Here is a 13,951-nt window from a genome sequence, read left to right as displayed (position 1 = left end):
CTGGTTTCTTTTGAAGGATATTTATCTTTTAGTTCTTAGCCCTTCCCACATGGACCCAATCTGCCTTGTGAAATCCCAAATTCGATTAAAACTCGTAGTTTCTTCCATGTGCACTTCAGGATCTCAAACTTTCTGGTTGATAGTTCCAAATTAAATTTCCTTTCCAATGAGTCCAAACATGGGGGTTTTCCCACAAATTTTGCAGCATTACAATGGTACACTCCCAGCAGTGTGATTACCACTTTTTCATTCTTCCATTCGACCTATTTGGCCTCATTTGATGATCCTTCCGACATATCATCCCTCCTCACAGCTGTAATTGTTTCTTTCAATTGTTCCAGAACTGCGACCCCCTCCTTTTTTATCCCCCTCTCTATCCCGTCTGAAAACCCTGTAACCAGGAATGTTGAGCTGCCATATCTGCCCTTCTTTCAGCCATGTCTCAGTAATAGCTATAATATCGTACTCTCAAGTGCCAATCTGTGCTCTCAGCTCATCTGCCTTATTCCCTATACTCCTTGCATTGAAGTATATACATTGAGCACTGCCAAACTGCCTTGTTGTCTATTTCTAGGTTTCTTTCCTCTGTCTTCCAAATTCAATTTCTACTTTTCTGCTTTCCAATTCCAGCTTTGCTTCTCTCCCCACTGAATCTATTCTCATGTTCCCATCCCCCTGCCAAGCTAGTTTAAAACCTCCCCAACAGCCCTAGCAAGCCACCTCTGCGAGGATATTGGTCCCGGCTCTGTTGAGGTGCAATCTATCCGGCTTTTACATGCCCCACTTCCCCCAGAAACAGTCTCAATGCATCAGGATATTAAAGCCCTCCCTCCTGCACCATCTCTCCAGCCATGTATTCATCTGCTCTATCCTCCTCTTTCTGTACTCATGGCACCGGGAGTAATACGGAGATTACTACGTTTGAGATCTTGCTTTTTAATCTCTCTCCTAAACTCTGCCTGTAGTACATCATCCCTCTTTCTACCTATGTCATTGGTACCGATATGGACCACAACCTCTGGCTGTTCACCCTCCCGCCTCAGAATGTACTGCAGCCACTCAGTGACATCCTTGAGTCAAATCTGTGGCCGCAGAAATGTCTGTCTGTTCCCCTAACTATCGAATCCCCTACCACTATTGCTCTTCCACTCTTCTTCCTCCCCCCTGTGCAGCTGAGCCACCCGTGGTGCCGTGGACTTACCTCTGGCTGCACTTCCTAGAGGAATCATCGCCCCCATCAGAATACTGGTTGGATAGCGAGATGGACTCAGGGGACTCCTGCACTTCCTGCCTGGACCTCCTCTTCTGTCTGGTGCTCACCCATTCCTTCTCTACCTGCACAATCTTAAGCTGCGGGGTGGCCACCTCTAGAAACGTGCTATCCACGAAGTTCTCAGTCTCACGGATACACCGCAGTGACTCCAGCCGCCACTCAATCTCCGAAACGCGGAGCTCGAGTTGCTGTAGCTGGTGACACTTCCTGCACATGTGATCGTCCAGGCCACGAGAAGCATCCAGGACTTCCCACATGGCACAGAATGTGCACTCCACGGGACACTGTCTGTCATTGTCACAACACTCGCTATATAAATGCAAGTTGTTGTTGTGTTCAGGGGCCGCTGTATCTGGCTCAGGCTTCTTATCCATTCCCCCCTTCCCTTCCCCCTACATTGGGGGCTGTGCCTTCAGCTACCTGGGCCCTAACTCCCTGCTCCCTAAACCTCTCTGCCACTCCACCCCTCTCCTCTTTTAAGACCTCCCTTCAAACCCAATCTGCGACTGAGCATTTTGATCACCCTCCTAGCTCCTCCCCCTTTGGCTCAGCACCACTTGGACCAGATTACGCCTCTGTCAGCTGCCTCGGGATGTTGTTCGAATGTTCCAGTTGCTATAGCAATGCAGGTTGTTGCTGCTGTACCTGGCGGCAGAGCGTCTCTGTGTGGATATACCCCGTGCACCGAGCTCTGCGGTGAGGCCTCCCACAGTGGAATGGCCTGCCGATGCTCACTGCAGTGCAGAGTGATTGCTGACCCTCCAATCGGTCTGAGACACCGCCTCACGAGCGGATGAGGAGAGACATGCTGAGATCCATCATCAAATGACACGTGGGGAACTGGAAATGATTCTGCAAACCTGACTGGAGGTTTTGTACAAACAGGTTTTAGAAATCAATCAATTGAGTGACACAGAAATTGTCAAAAAATTTGGTCTTTCCAGAACCAACATCGCCCCCTTTTGGTATGAAGGCAGCACTGACAATTTCCCTCACAATTTGACTGAGCTGCAATTTTCAATGTCTCCTTACGTGGCTTGCTGTCAATCTTTATTCTATAACGCCCCTGTGAAGCGCTCGGGGAGTTTTACTGTGTTAAAGGTGCTGTATAAAAGTTGCTGTTGTTGTTTGTTCTGAGTTAGCTGTTCCAACTGAGGTCGGGATATGACTCACAGCTCAGACTGTGCGGCATCCAGTGATGCAATGTTGTATCGTGGGTTCAAGCCCCACTCCAGAGGCCCGAGTGTAAAATAAAGACATACATTACTGTGCAGTCCTGAGGGAGTGCTGTACTGTCAGAGGGGCAGTACTGAGGGAGTGCCGCACTGTCAGATGGGCAGTACTGAGGGAGTGCTGCACTGTCAGAGGGGCAATACTGAGGGAGTGCCGCACTGTCAGAGGGACAGTACTGAGAGAGTGCCGCACTGTCGGATGGACAGTACTGAGGGAGTGCTGCACTGTCAGGGAGGCATTACTGAGGGAGTGCTGCACTGTCAGAGGGGTAGTACTGAGGGAGCGCCACACTGTCGGATGGACAGTACTGAGGGAGTGCTGCACTGTCAGAGGGGCTTTACTGAGGGAGTGCCATAGTGTCGGAGGGGCAGTACTGAGGGTATGCCGCACTGTCGGAGGGGCAGTACTGGGGTGTGTCACACTGTCGGAGGGGCAGTTCAGAGGGAGTGCTGCAGTGTTGGAAGGGTAGGACTGAGGGAGCACTGCACTGTCAGAGGGGCGGGTGTGCGAGTGGGGGTGGTGGGTGTGTGTGTGTGTCTATGTGTGTGTGGGGGTGAGATTGTGTGTGTGTATCTCTGTGTGTTTGCGTGTGTGGGTGAGTGGGTGAGGGTGCGTGTATGAGTGAGGGTATGTGTGTGCGTGTGTGTGTGTGTTTGTGTGCGGGTGTGTCTGTGTGTGGGTGTGTGTGTGGGTGTGTGTGTGTACATTGGGAGATTTCACTTCGAGTCACACAATTATAGACAACGGTCTCTGAGGAAGTCCATGTAGCCCCTGTGGGGTTCCCCTGGATCATTCTCAGTTACTGAGGAACTCCATGTAGCCCCTGTGGGGTTCCCCTGGATCATTCTCAGTTACTGAGGAACTCCATGTAGCCCCTGTTGGGTTCCCCTGGATCATTCTCAGTTACTGAGGAACTCCATGTAGCCCCTGTTGGGTTCCCCTGGATCATTCTCAGTTACTGAGGATGTCCATGTAGCCCCTGTTGGGTTCCCCTGGTTCATTCTCAGTTACTGAGGAAGTCCATGTAGCCCCTGTGGGGTTCCCCTGGATCATTCTCAGTTACTGAGGAAGTCCATGTAGCCCCTGTTGGTTCCCCTGGATCATTCGCAGTTACTGAGGAAGTCCATGTAGCCCCTGTTATGTTCCCCTGGATCATTCTCAGTTACTGAGGAAGTCCATGTAGCCCCTGTTGGGTTCCCCTGGATCATTCTCAGTTACTGAGGAAGTCCATGTAGCCCCTGTGGGGTTCCCCTGGATCATTCTCAGTTACTGAGGAAGTCCATGTAGCCCCTGTGGGGTTCCCCTGGATCATTCTCAGTTACTGAGGAAGTCCATGTAGCCCCTGTTGGGTTCCCCTGGATCATTCCCAGTTACTGAGGAAGTCCATGTAGCCCCTGTGGGGTTCCCCTGGATCATTCCCAGTTACTGAGGAACTCCATGTAGCCCCTGTGGGGTTCCCCTGGATCATTCTCAGTTACTGAGGAAGTCCATGTAGCCCCTGTTGGGTTCCCCTGGATCATTCCCAGTTACTGAGGAAGCCTCGGCAGATCCAACACTTGGGAATACCGAGCGCAGTGTTGAATGACAGGAAGTGGTGACCTGCTCACTGTTTCCATCCAGGTAATACTGCACCTGGACCCTCTGATTCCCCCCTTGGCCAAGTTCCCCAGCACACCGAGCGCTTCAGCCCGCACTTTATCGTACGGCATTGTAGAGCGGTTGAATCCTTGCGTGGATTTTGTCTACAAACAGTTGGATAGTCTCTGCTCTCAACTGGGTTATGTTCTTGGAGAGGCTCGACAGAGCCTTCTTCTGGTTCTCATTGTAAAAAGCTGTGTCCTCAATGCGAGCCGGTCGGCGATCCCAGGGGAAATGCAAGATGAAATTAAACCGTTCCACCAAAGCTTGGATGAAATGTCCATTCATTCAGACTGCCTCCTGTGGGGGAATCGTGTAATTTTGCCAAAAAACAGCAAGGAAATGTTTATACGCGACCTTCACAGTACCCACCCAGGCATAGTCATGATGAAGGCTATCACCTTCACCTATGATCCAGGGGAACCCCACAGGGGCTACATGGACTTCCTCAGAGACCGTTGTCTATAATTGATGTGTGACTCGAAGTGAAATCTTCCAATGTACACACACACACGCACACACACACACCCACGCACAGACACACCCTCACACACACACACACACACACACACGCACACACATACCCTCACTCTAGAATGAGGAAGCAGCATGGTAGACTGCCTTTTCTACCTGCTTACCCGGTGTGTGCAGGTGACCCTTGGGTCTCCCACAGGTGCACCCCCTGGTGGGTACACATTGGTAATGTTTACATACATAACATCATTCCTCCCCAAAGTTTTATGTACAAGTTATTTACAAGTTGAGGCAATCCGGGGCTCTGCGTTCCCGGGTTGATCGCCTGAGTTGAAGTCCGGGCAGGGGTGAGTCGGTCAGATCATTGCTGCACTGCAGTGTGGCTGGTCTGATCGGACTGTCGGGCATGGTGGGTTAATCGCGTGGTTGACCGCGAGGTTGATGCTGGTTGGGTGTGTGTGGATCAATGATGGTAATGTTCTCTTCAAACTGTTCTTGGTTGTCAGTGAACCGCAATTTGATCTGATCCAAGTGCTTTCTGCACGTTTATCCATTCAAAAGTTTGACAACAAACACTCTATTCCCCTCCTTGGCTGAAACAGTGCCAGTAACCCATTTAGGACTATGACCATAATTAAGAACAAACACAGGGTCATTAACTTCAATGTCGCATGATACAGCCGCGCGATCATGGTACATGTTATGCCAGTGACTGTGGGTTTCTACATGATCACTGAGATCCGGGTGGACTAAGGAGAGCCTGATTTTGAGTGCGCTCTTCATTAATAATTTTGCCGGGGGAACACCAGTAAGCGTCCGGTAGCTGAGCAGAATCCGAGATAGCCGGGTCTGCAGGGAACCGTCCGTCACGCGTTTCAAGCTCACCTTAATGGTTTGGACTGCACGTTCTGCTTGACCATTGGATGCGGGCTTAAACATTGCAGGCCTGACATGCTTGATGCTATTACGGGTCACAAACTCATTGAATTCTGAGCTGGTGAAGCATGGTCCATTGTCACTAATAAGGACGTCGGGCAAAACATGGGTGGCGAACATAGCCTGGAGGCTTTCAATGGTGGCAGTGGATGTACATGATGACATTATTGTACATTCAATCCATTTAGAATAAGCGTCCACTGTTACTAGGAACATCTTTCCTAGAAAGAGGCCAGTGAAATCTACATGGACCCTTGACCACGGTTTGTAAGGCCATGACAACAGACTCAGTGGGGCCTCCCTTGGTGCATTGCTCAACTGTGAGCAAGTGTTGTATTGGTGTATGCATGACTCCAATTCCGAGACAATGCCGGGCCACCAAACGTGCGACCTGGTGATAGCCTTCATCATGACTATGCCTGGGTGGGTACTGTGAAGGTCGCGTATAAACATTTCCTTGCTGTTTTTTGGCAAAATTACACGATTCCCCCACAGGAGGCAGTCTGAATGAATGGACACTTCATCCAAGCTTTGGTGGAACGGTTTAATTTCATCTTGCATTTCCCCTGGGATCGCCGACCAGCTCGCATTGAGGACACAGCTTTTTACTCGTGATAGCACCGGATCCTGGCTAGTGCAGGTCCTGATCTGGCGAGCCGTGACGGGTGACCCCTCGTTCTCAAAAGCATCCATTACAAGGAGCAAGTCTGCGGGTTGCACCACTTCCACCCCAGTGGTGGGCAATGATTGCCAACTGAGGGCATCTGCACAGTTCTCCGTGCCTGGTCTGTGGCGGATTACATAATCGTATACAGATAACTTTAGTGCCCATCTTTGGATGCGGGACGAAGCATTGGTGTTAATATCATTGCTTTCTGAGAACAACAAAATGAACATTTTGTGGTCAGTTTCGAGCTCGAACCGGAGCCCAAAAGGTGCTTTTTCTTAACCCCGTATACGCATGCTAATGCTTCTTTATCAACTATAATGTAGGCTCTTTCAGCCTTAGATAAGCTTCTGGAAACATATGCAACCGGTTGCCGTTTGCCTGACCCATTGGCTTGCTGTAACACACAATCGTACGAGGATACATCATAAGCTAGTACTAAACGTTTACATGGGTTATACAATACAAGTAACTTGTTAAAACATTGCAGGTTTCTGGCCTTGTTAAAGGCTGTCTCTTGAGCTTTACCCCAAAACCCAGTTGTCACTCTTGCGTAGCAATAAATGCAATGGTTCCAGCAAAGTGTTTAACCCCAGTAGAAAGTTAGCAAGATAGTTGAGGAGTCCCAGGAACGAACGCAGCTTCGTTACATTCTGTACTCTGGGTGCATTCTTGATGGCCTCCGTCTTGAAGTCCGTGGGTCTGATGCCGTCTGCCGCAATCTTTCTCCCCAGAAATTCGACCTCTGGCACCAGGAAAACACAACCTGAGTCCCACTCTGTCCAGTCACATGAGAACCTCTTCCAGGTTGTGCAAGTGTTCGGTGGTGTTGCGACCAGTGATCAAGATGTCGTCTTGGAACACCACGGTGCGAAGAACCAATTTCAGCAGACTCTCCATGTTCCTCTGGATGTTGGCCGCCGCCGAACGAATCCCAAAGGAGCATTTGTGGTATATGAACAGTCCTCTGTGCGTGTTGATGCACGTCAATTTTTTTGAAGATCCAGCCAGCTCCTGTGTCATGTACGCAGAGGTTAGATCCAGCTTGGTGAACGACTTCCCCCCTGCTAGCATTGCAAACAGGTCATCCGCTTTGGGTAGTGGGTATTGGTCCTGTAACGAGGTTGATCGTTACCTTGTGGTCCCCACAGATTCTGACCGTCCCATCGCTCTTCAACACTGGAAAGATTGAACTCGACTGATGCTATGATCTCCTCTCGTTGAAGTCTCTCCAGCTCGATCTCGACTTTTTCTCGCATCATGTATGGAACTATTTGGGCCTTGTGATGAACGGGTCATGCATCAGGGACTAGATGGATTTGCACTTTGGCGCCTGTGAAGTTGCCGATGCCTGGCTCGAATAACGACGGGAATTTGTTTAGCACTTGTACGCATGAAGACAGTGTTTTGATGTCGTCCCAGTTCCATCGGATCTTTCCTAGCCAGCTTCAGCCAAACAGCGTTGGGCCATCGCTTGGTACAATCCATAGTGGTAAATCATTTACAGCTCCATCATACGATACCTTCACTGCCGAATTGCCAATGACTGGTATGAGCCCTTTGGTGTACGTGCGAAGCTTGGCATGGATCGGACTTAGTTTTGGCCTTTATGCCTTGTTGACCCACAGTTTCTGAAAAGCCTTATGGCTAATAATTGACTGACTCGCCCCCGTGTCCAATTCCATGGAAACTGGAATGCATTTTAATTTGAGTATTTACATTATTGGAGGGCTTTTGGTGGTGAAGGTGTGTACCCCATACACTTCCTCTTCAGCCTCGGGTTGAGTTGCCTCTCTTACTCGTTTAATGTGATCTGCGCCGAATCGGTAATCGTCTGCCGATTCTGCCACATGGTGAGTCGCAGCACGTCTGCACATTCGCTGGAGGTGCCCCATTGTTCCACAGCCCTTGCACACGTAATGTTTGAATCGACATTGATGGGCTCGATGATTACCCCCGCAGCGCCAACACGGTGCTCATGGATTCGCATTCACGCCCCACGGCGGACTCGGAGTCATCCTAGGTCTGCAGGCGTGTAGGCCCTGCTATGTACAGTTCTGCCTGCTGAAGGCGTTATTTTATGCACAGTACTTGCCGGTGAGTTCCGATGCTGCAATGAGATCTGTTTAGTGTTATCGTTCGTGGACATAAAAGCCTGGGCTATCGTGTTGGCCTTGCTCAGACCTAGGGATTCGGCAGACATCAGTTTGCGAAGAATGACCTCGTGGCCGATTCCAAGCACGAAAAGGTCCCGCAACACTTCCCCCAAAGATGCAAGGCATCTTAGGTAGGCGACATAGCTCATCCTGGCCCTCGGAGCAGTGGTGCTTATAAAAGCGATACCTGGCCATCAAGATGCTCTCCTTCGGCTTGAGGTGTTCCTGAACCAACTCTTCATATGTCTTGTCCATTGGTTTCGTCGGTGCGAGCAGATTTTTGATGAGGCCATATATCGCGGACCCTCAAACGGTGAGGAGAATCGCCCTGTGCTTGATCGCGGTTTCTGATTTTTCCAGCTCGTTGGCCACGAAGTATTGGTCAACACGCTCAACGAAGGTTTCCCAATCATCATCCTCAACAAATCTCTCAAGAATACCAATGGCACCCATAACTGCATGAAAGTTTGTGATCTGTTACTCATCGCCAATTGTTACGTTTAGAATAGCTCCACAAGACTGTATATCTTAAGCTCAAACTGTTGTGACCTTGGTTTATTTATTGTAACTCAGACTGAGGAGGCAGCATGGTAGACTGCCTTTTATACCTGCTTGCCCAGTGTGTGCAGGTGACCTTTGAGTTTCCCACAGGTGCGCCCCTTGGTGGCAAGTCTTACACATTGGTAATGTTTACATACATAACACTCCTTGTTCCCCAACAACAACAACAACTTGTATTTATATAGCACCTTTACCGTAGTGAAACGTCCCAAGGTGCTTCACAGGAGTATTATGCGATACAAATTTGATACCGAGCCGCATAAGTAGCAATTAGTGCAGGTGACAAAAGAGGTAGGTTTTAAGGAGCATCTTGAAGGAGGAAAGAGAGGTAGAGAGGTTTAGGGAGGGAGTTCCAGAGCTTGGGGTCTCAGCAACAGAAGGCATGGCCACCAATGGTTGAGTGATTACAATCAGGGATACTCAAGGGGGCAGAATTAGAGGAACGCAGACATCTCGGGGGGTTTTGGGGCTGGAGGAGATTACAGAAATAGGGAGGGGCGAGGCCATGGAGGGATTTGAAAATAAGGATGAAAATTTTAAAATCGAGGCGTTGTTTAACCACGAGCCAATGTCGGTCAGCGAGCACAGGGGTGATGGGTGAGGAGCTGGAAAACGTGGATAATTTCCCATACCTAAGGAGCCTCTTATCAACAAGAGCAGACATTGACGGCGAGATTCAACACTGCCTCCAGTGCGCCAGCGCAGCCTTCGGCCACCTGAGGAAAAGAATGTTTGAAGACCAGGCTCTCAAATCCACTACCAAGCTCGTGGTCTATAGGGCTATAGTAACACCCGCCCTCCTGTATGCCTCAGAGACATGGACCATGTAAAGTAGACACCTGAAGTCACTGGAGAAATACCACCAATGATGTCTCCGCAAGATCCTACAAATCTCCTAGAAACGCACCAACAATAGCATCCTCGATCAGGCCAACATCCTCAGCATTCAAGCACTGACCACACTTGATCAGCTCTGCTGGGCAGGCCACATCATTCGCATGCCAGACACGAGGTTCCGAAAGCAAGCGCTCTACTCGGAACTCCATCACGGCAAACGAGCCAAAGGGGGGCAGAGAAAACGTTACAAGGACACTCTCAAAGACTCCCTGGTAAAGTGCAACATCTCCACTGACACCTGGGGGTCCGTGGACAAAGATCATCCTAAGTGGAGGAAGTGCATCCGGGAGGGGGCTTAGCACCTCGAGTCTCATCGCCGAGAGCATGCAGAAATCAAGCACAGGCAGCGCAAAGAGCGTGCGGCAAACCTGTCCGACCCACCCTTTCCCTCAATGACTATCTGTCCCACCTATGACAGGGGCTGTGGTTCCGTTCAGCCACCTAAGGACTCATTTTAGAGTGGAAGCAAGTCTTCCTCGATTCCGAGGGACTTGATGCTGATGATGGGTGAGTGGGACTCAGTGCCTGTTAGGACACGGGCAGCCGAGTATTGGATCACCTCTAGCTTATGCAGGGTAAACTGTGGGAGACCAGCCAGGAGTGCATTGGAATAGTTGAGTCCAGAGGTAAAAAATGCATGGATGAGGGTTTCAACAGCGGATGAGCTGAGGCAGGGGTGGAGACGGACAATGTGATGGTGATGGAAATACGCGGTCTTAGTTATGCTGCGGATGTGTGGTCGAAAGCTCAGACTAATCAATGTCACTTTATGAGACCAGTAATGGGCTCCAATTGTAATGTCGCCCAGACCCATGACACACAGCAACTGGACAAGTGTAGAGCAAACACCCCAACAATCTGCTCACCAGCGTGTCTGTGAGCTGCAGCTGTGAAACCCGTGGAGATTTGAACAGCTCTCCGAAGGAGGAAGCCACGGTGATTGGCTGACAGTCTGGGATGGTAAGAATCGGAGCTGCTTGCCCTTCCACAAGGTCAGTGTATTTCACCATTGCTCTGGCCAGCAGGACAGCCTCTGTAAGGGATGGTCCCGGGGGTCAGGTTCACCTCTGACCTACTTGAGCGGTTCGAATCGCTCCCACTCCCTTGGGTTCTAGACTGGGGGAATGTGGTAAAGTGCAAAGGACAACTGGTTTGATGCAAAAGAACTTTGATTTTAGTACAGACAAAAAATACAATGTCAAACTTATAATCACTCTAATAAAGGACAATACATTACACATTCAAAGGGGGTTACAGAAAAATTACACCTCCCACCTCCCAATACCTAATCCTAGCTAGGTTAGACTCCAGGGCGGGCAGGGACAATGCTTACCAATCCTTTCTGGTCAGTTAGCGGTAGTTCACGATTTCGGGGTTCGTTGAATTCTGTAGGTTCTGCTTGCCATACCCCGAACATTGGAGAAGACTTCTTACTGCGCGATCTTCAGTTGGGTTGAGTCCGCTGATGCGGTAAGGTGCGTTTTGGATTTGTGGGGTAAGTAACCATTTTCTTTCGGTATAAGTAGGTTTTTGCAGTTCTTTAGGTAATAGTTTACCCGTTGGTAGCTCAGGAACAGCTTGTAGAGTGGAAACTTTTGATTCTTCGGTTTCTTTCTGTTGGAGTTTTGTTTCGAGTTTGGTCGATCGCGGTGGTTTTGGTGGTACCACGTTGGCTGTGGTCAGTTGCTGCCACGTGGTGATATTCTTCCTTCCTTTTTGGACTTCAGGACTTCGAGGCAGGAGAAGTTAGTTTACAACTGTCGCGTTGGTTTCGCTCCCTTCTTGATGGCATAGGCGTAGTATGGCATACACTTTGTTAAAACAGGGGGCCAGTTATATTGTTTGAGCTGTCCTAATCGTCATGCCAAATTAGTCCAGAATTCTTTGTTTAAATTTGGCGGGCTTGACATTTCTTTGTAATATGTTGGCGGGCTCATTAAAAGTGACTATGTCTTGGGTGGGTTGCTCTTCTAAATCTGTTTCCTGCTGGAAATATTAGCTTGGTAATCGCAATGTCTTTTTCTACTTGGTTTTTGCATACAAGCTGTAGTGGGCCCTTTGTTCTTATTCATGCTGAAGATGGCTTTTCTCGGTTCAGTTTGATGGCTGGCCATCCCTGAATTATTGTTGTAATGTTAATGTCTGTTGTGGAGAAGGGTTTTCGAATATCCATTTCTCCAGACAATTTACTTTAGTCCCAACACCCAGACAGTTCCAATAATCAAGTTAGCTCCTTTAGTTCCTTCGGTCTGCCCACAGACTTGAATTTGTCTTGTAAAAGTCCAAAATTCGATTAAAGTTCATAGTTTCTTCCATAAGCACTTTAGGATATCAAACTATCCAGTAGATAGTCCCAAATTAAATTTCCTTTCCAATGTGCCCAAACACTGGGGAGGTTCCTGTGAATTTTGACCTTTCAGTCCCCCTGTGACACTCTACACACTTGTGTGTCAAGCAAGGTAAACAAAATTCCTGATTCCGAGAGTCAACTTTCCCGCATTTATACCAGCTAAACATTAACGTGCATCCCCCTTTGAAATGCGATGCAATTTACAGGCGAATACCATCATTACAATTCGGTTACAGCATAGAGGGGGTCCGATGCCCCTCCTTTACTCCGTTTTCACAGTAAAATAACAGTATACAGTCAAACACAACTTTAGGTACAGTAAAAAAAAATAAAAGGTACATAGTTAAACAGACTTTTAAGTAATGCTCTTACAACACTCAATATTTGCGTTTTACAACAGGTAAAATCAAACACAAATTAAACATGGTAGTATGGTGCCACCCCTCCCTGCGCGATTCCCATGTTCGGCCAAGGAGCGTATAACACCCTTTGGTGCCTGACCTAACGGCCTCTGCATTTCACTCGGCAAGTGAGACACCGTAAGTAAAGAATAAGTTGACAGATAACTAAAGTGTGGGAAGCGATTCGGATCCAGACTGGGACGTCTATATTTCTGAAAAGGTCCCACCAAGGTGGAAATGTGAGCTCGAGAATCTTTCTCCCTCAATTGTTTTCTGTTCTCGAGTGTAGAAGTGTATTTGTGAGATAATTACAGCTTTTAGCAGAGCGGTAAGATGTTCGGGTTGAGGGGGAATTGCATAGCCAAAATGTGCAACATAATCCTGCAGGTTTGTAATGTTTTCCTTCACAGTAAGGTGGACAGTGGAGGATTCAGGAATGGGGACAATCCATTCCTGGGTCACTTGAACTGATGCCTCAGGTTTGAAGCAAAAACTGCTGTCACTAACCGAACACCAGAAGTGTCCATGTTGGTAGTGGGGCGCACTGGTGGTGACACAATATGTCCCACCCTCTATGTATGCTACCTGTGGAGGGACATGCTCTTGTGCAATTACCTCCATGGTGCAATTAATAGGCTGTGCACCAGCAGCTTTAAACCCACACTGCGACTTTGAATGGGCACTTAAGTACTGGGGACACAGTATTACGTGTGCACCCCGGCTCCGGCACCCGGAGAGGTCAGTACCCGTTACAGCGTGCTCCCACTTTATGACATAGGGTGGGACTGCTGCAAAATGAATATGTGCACCTCCCTGAATGACTCCAATGTTCTCCACCCAGTATACCGGTGCGGGTCGGGCTGTTCCACCCATGACCGGCATCCTTAGTACTATCCCCATAATGGTGTGGTTAGATTTCCCACAGTCTACTGGGACAGTGTCGGCTTCAGAGGCTCGGCGGAGCTGGCATGGGCTTAGTGAATTGATGTACGGGTGGAGAGCTGCGAGGTGCTTGTTACTGATCCAGGAGAGGACTACACCTTGTTTTAAATCCTCCAGGTTGTTGCAGCCCTCGCCCAACAACCATGCCCCATATAGTACGCACACCTCGTTCTGTGCAGCCTGGTCCGAATCGTTTCTATCCTCCCGTACGAGTGCATTCACTGTCTGTGCATGTTTTTCCAGCTCAGCCACTATTTCTTTTAAATGGACAGTCATAGCCTGGTCCTCGAGTAGTTCTGAACCTACTACAGTGTTCTCTTGTTTCAGGATTTTCCTCAGTTGGTTCTTTAAACCGTTTATCTGCGTTTGCAGTTCTATGTCACCTAGGCTATTTATTACAGAGGATCCTGTATTGTAGGCTAT

Source organism: Pristiophorus japonicus, chromosome 8, assembly GCF_044704955.1.
Source record: "Pristiophorus japonicus isolate sPriJap1 chromosome 8, sPriJap1.hap1, whole genome shotgun sequence".
Taxonomy (NCBI): Eukaryota; Metazoa; Chordata; class Chondrichthyes; family Pristiophoridae; genus Pristiophorus; species Pristiophorus japonicus.
The sequence above is the reverse complement of the archived record's forward strand: the minus strand, read 5'-3'. Positions refer to the sequence as shown.